The sequence below is a fragment of the Arachis ipaensis genome, chromosome B7, assembly GCF_059453495.1.
Source record: "Arachis ipaensis isolate K30076 ecotype BB chromosome B7, ASM5945349v1, whole genome shotgun sequence".
NCBI classification, from domain to species: Eukaryota; Viridiplantae; Streptophyta; class Magnoliopsida; order Fabales; family Fabaceae; genus Arachis; species Arachis ipaensis.
In genome coordinates, this window is record NC_142442.1 from 62,330,912 (window position 1) to 62,336,242 (window position 5,331).

At 39.8% G+C, this 5,331-nt stretch overlaps 1 non-coding gene across 1 annotated transcript; it reads left to right on the forward strand.

The window, feature by feature from the left end:
• The first annotated feature begins 1,780 nt into the window (after nucleotides 1-1,780).
• On the forward strand, nucleotides 1,781-1,888 carry LOC148552793 (small nucleolar RNA R71). Its single transcript, XR_015892627.1, has one exon. It is a non-coding gene; the product is annotated as a small nucleolar RNA R71 (small nucleolar RNA).
• The last annotated feature ends 3,443 nt before the right edge of the window (nucleotides 1,889-5,331 follow it).

Below are 5,331 nucleotides of genomic sequence, written 5' to 3' on the forward strand. Positions count from 1 at the left end.
TAAAATAGATATAATTAAATAACATTGGGTTGCCTCCCAACAAGCGCTTCTTTAATGTCAATAGCTTGACAGTGAGCTCTCATGGAGCCTCACAGATGTTCAGAGCATTGTTGGGACCTCCCAACACCAAACATAGAGTTTGAATGTGGGAGTTCAACACCAAACTTAGGGTTTGGTTGTGGCCTCCCAACACCAAACTTAGAGTTTGACTGTGGGGGCTTTGGTTGACTCTGCAGTGAGAGAAGCTTTTCATGCTTACTCTCCATGGTTACAGAAGGAGATCCTTGAGTTTTAAACATAAGGTTGTCCTCATTCAGTTGAAGGACCAACTCTCCTCTGTCCACGTCAATCACAGCTCTTGTTGTGGCTAGGAAGGGTCTTCCAAGGATGATGGATTCATCCTCATCCTTTCCAGTGTCTAGGATTATTAAATCAGCAGGGATGTAAAGGCCTTCAACCTTTACTAACACGTCCTCTACTTGTCCATAAGCCTATTTTCTTGAGTTGTCTGCCATCTTTAAAGAGATTCTGGCAGCTTGCACCTCAAAGATCCCATGTTTCTCCATTACAGAGAGTGGCATTAAGTTTATTCCTGACCACAGGTCACACAGAGCCTTCTCAAAGGTCATGGTGCCTATGTTATAGGGAATTAGGAATTTACCAGGATCCTATTTCTTTTGAGGTAATTTTTGCCTATCCAATGCATTTAGTTCATTGGTGAGCAAGGGAGGTTCATCTTCCCAAGTCTCATTACCAAATAATTTGGCATTCAGCTTCATGATTGCACCAAGGTACTTAGCAACTTGCTCTTCAGTAATGTCTTCATCCTCTTCAGAGGATGAATACTCATCAGAGCTCATGAAGGGTAGAAGGAGGTTCAATGGAATCTCTATGGTCTCTAGATGAGCCTCAGATTCCTTTGGTTCCTCAAAGGGAAACTCCTTATTGGTCACTGAGCGTCCCAGGAGGTCTTCCTCACTAGGATTCACGTCCTCCTCCTCCTCTTTGGGTTCGGCCACACCATGTAAGGTAATGGCCTTGCACTCTCTTTTTGGATTCTCTTCTGTATTGCTTGGGAGAGTACTAGGAGGAGTTTCAGTGACTCTTTTACTCAGCTGGCCCACTTGTGCCTCCAAATTTCTAATGGAGGACCTAGTTTCATTCATGAAACTTAGAGTGGCCTTAAATAGATCAGAGACTATATTTGCTATGCTAGATGGATTCTGCTCAGAATTCTCTGTCTGTTGCTGAGTGGATAATGGAAAAGGCTTGCTATTGCTAAACCTGTTTCTTCCACCATTATTAAAGCCTTGTTGAGGCTTTTGTTGATCCTTCCATGAGAAATTTGGATGATTTCTCCATGAGGGATTATAGGTATTTCCATAGCGTTCACCCATGTAATTCACCTCTGCTATTGCAGGGTTCTCAGGATCATAAGCTTCTTCTTCAGAAGATGCATCTTAGTACTGTTGGATGCAGCTTGCAATCCATTCAGACTCTGAGAAATCATATTGACTTGCTGAGTCAATATTTTGTTCTGAGCCAATATGGCATTCAGAGCATCAATTTCAAGAACTCCCTTCCTCTGAGGTGTCCCATTACTCACAGGATTCCTTTCAGAAGTGTACATGAACTGGTTATTTGCAACCATGTCAATGAGTTCCTGAGCTTCTGCAGGCATTTTCTTTAGGTGAATGGATCCACCTAGAGAATGGTCCAATGACATCTTAGATAATTCAGACAGACCATCATAGAATATATCCAGGATGGTCCATTCTGAAAGCATGTCAGAAGGACACTTTTTGGTGAGTTGCTTGTATCTCTCCCAAGCTTCATAGAGGGATTCACCTTCTTTCTGTCTGAAGGTTTAAACATCCACTCTAAGCTTACTAAGCTTTTGAGAAGGAAAGAACCTGGCTAAGAAATCCGTGACCAGCTTATCCCAAGAGTTCAGGCTATCTTTAGGTTGAGAATCCAACCATATTCTAGCTCTGTCTCTTACAGCAAACGGGAAAATCATAAGCCTGTAGACCTCGGGATCAACCCCATTGGTCTTAACAGTATCACAGATCTACAAGAATTCAGTTAAGAAATGAAAAGGATCTTCTGATGGAAGTCCATGAAACTTGCAATTCTGTTGTATCAGAGAAACTAGTTGAGGCTTTAGCTCAAAATTATTTGCTCCAATGGCAGGGATTGAGATGCTTCTTCCATGTAAGTTGGAATTTGGTGCAGTAAAGTCACCAAGCATCTTCCTTGCATTGTTATTATTTTTGGCCATGTCTCCTTCTTTTTCGAAATTTTCAGTCAGATTTTCTCCAGAGAGTTGTGCTTTAGCTTCCCTTAGCTTCCTCTTCAGAGTCCTTTCAGGTTCAAGATCAGCTTCAACAAGAATATTCTTATCCTTGTTCCTGCTCATATGAAAAAGAAGAGAACACAAAAGAAAATATGGAATCCTATATGTCACAGTATAGAGATTCCTTATGTAAGTATAAGAAGAGAAGAGTAGCTGATAAACCCATATTTTATGATATATTTTGTGCCTAATTTAAGTGATTTATTCAATCCTTCACCCACTTATTCATATAAATTGCATGGTTTTACTTTCCCTTCCTTATTATGTGATGTATGTGAAAAACACGTTTCCTATGCTTTAAAAATAATTATTTTAATTACCCTTTATTTCCATTCGATACCGTGATTCGTGTGTTGAGTAGTTTCAGATCTTCTAAGGCAGGAATGACTTAAAGGATGGAAATGATACATACAAAAATGAAAGGAAAGCATAAAACTGAGTTTTTGAAGAAACTGGCAGCGACGCGATCGCATGGACGACGCGGCCGTGTGCCAGCGCGAAATGGCAGTGACGCGACCGCGTGATTGACGCGATTGCGCACCTTAAGCGAAATGCATATGACGCGGACGCATGACTGAAGCGACCGCGTGACAAGGAAAACTCCAAATGACGCGACCGCGTGACCCACGTGGACGCGTGACAGAGGCCACGCACCAGAAATTACAGAAAACGCTCCTAGCGATTTCTGAAGCCCTTTTTGGCCCAAATCCAAGTCCAGAAGGCACAGAACAGAGGTTATGAAGTGGGGGAATGCATCCATTCAAAGGAGAGTCTCCAATTAATTAGTATTCATGAATTAGATGTAGTTTTGAGGGAGAGGTTCTCTCCTCTCTCTTTTAAGATTTAGAATTAGGATTTCTTTTGCTTTCAGGATTATCTTTTTATCAAGTTCAACATTCCTTTTTATTTATCTTCTCAATTTAGTTTATGAATTCTTCTATGTTACAGATTGTTCTTTGAATTAATGTTATTTGAGGTATTTCAGTTTATTATTGCTTTCTTTTATTTATATTACTGTTGCTTTCAATCTGAAGACATTTTTATTCAAGTAGATTTACTTTTTCCCTTTTGGTCTTGGTTAAGAAATCAGTAACTCAGGAGTTATCAAACTCAACATGATTGATAATTGTTATCTTTGCTAATTGAATTGAACTTCACTAATCTCAATCTTTCCTTAGGGATTAACTAGGATTTGAAGATCAAACTAATTAGTCACTTGACCTTCCTTTGCTCTAGTAAAGGCTAACTAAGTGGAATTAAGATTCAATCTTCATCATCATTGATAAGGATAACTAGGATAGGACTTCCAATTTCTCATACCTTGCCAAAAGTGTGTTTTACAGTTATTTATTTATTTTACAGTCTTTTACTTATTTTAATTGCAATTTAAATTACTTGTTTCTCATCTTCAAGACCCCAATTAACAATCTTCATAACCAATAATAAGAACATACTTCCCTGCAGTTCCTTGAGAAGACGACCCGAGGTTAAATACTTTGGTTATCAATTTCAAAGGGGTTTGTTACTTGTGACAACCAAAACATTTGTAAGAAAGGACTTTTGTTGGTTTAGAAGCTATACTTGCAATGGGAATTTATTCTGAATTCTAGACCACGCAAAAGTTCTCTCTTCAAAATGGCGCCGTTGCCGGGAAACTGCAATCATGTGCCTTATTATTGGTTATTGTAAATATTTTTCTTTTACTTGTTTATTTATTCTTATTTTCTCCTTTTTTTTATTAGCTACTATGAATTCTCACACCTCTCGCTTTGAGTTTGGTTCTAATATTGTTGAAAGGAGTGAAAGTTATAATAGAAACATGCATCAAGGTCAGAGCAATCAAAGATGGATGGAGCCAAGAGGATCTAATCAACCCTTTAGGCAACAACACCCTCCAAGATATCATGGACAAAGACCATTCTACAATGCATACCAAGCCAATAGACATGGTGGACAACCTTGTAGTTACCAACAAGCCCCACCCTGTGCTTATAGGCCATCCTCTCAACATAACTTCGAACCACCACAGTCACAAGCTCCTTTTCACCATTCACCACCATATGATCCTCATCTACCCCAATTCCAATCCAATTACTCCCAAACACCACCACTTCCCCATGTACCACGTCCAAATCCATCACCCCGAGAATCAGAGGTTCGCCTCAAGGAAACAGTAGATCAACTCCAAACAACCTTTCATCAACTGGAGTAAGCTATAAGTCAATTATCTTCTAGACGTTTGAACATTCAAGGACCTCCCACAGCCCCATGTGAACAATGTAAAGAAGAGCGTAGCATGAAGGAGATACTAGAAACTCCAGTGGACAGAACAGGGCATGACTTCATACTGGAACAAGTAGAGGAAGCTGTCATTGTAAACGAAGAAGAGTTGGTTGAAGACTTAGGAGACACTGAACTTTCATGGGAATCCAGAGTCATGGAGAATTCTGTCAAAAACGTTACAATTGATGCTAAGGAGGATAGTGCACAACTCCCAAAGAAAATCTTTTATGAAGAACTAGATGGAATAATCCGAGAAGCAAGTTTCCTTGATGAGGATAATCTCAAGTAAAGTTCCCCCAGTAATGAACTTGCATCAGCAAGTGAATTCTCTGAGATCGAAGAATCTTCCCCAAGTGAATACGAAGATGATGCGGAGGTAGATTCTTCTCAACCTCCCATCTATGATTTCAGTGACGAGAAAGACATAGAAGGCTTTGATCAGAACATGGATGCATTTGAAGAAGTCTGCAAGAAAGTAAAGAAATTCACCACAGAGCACAAGGGAGTAGAACTTACAGAACCACTGGAAACACCTATCCCAAGGCCATTACCACCCAATACAAGCTTCAAGTGGGTACAATCCTTAACCTTTAGTTTTATTTTTCCACTTGAATATGGTTTGCTTGAAACAGATGGCCAGCTTAGAGCTCTCTGCGGCTTTAAGAGTAAGAGAGAAATGGCTCGCACTCAAA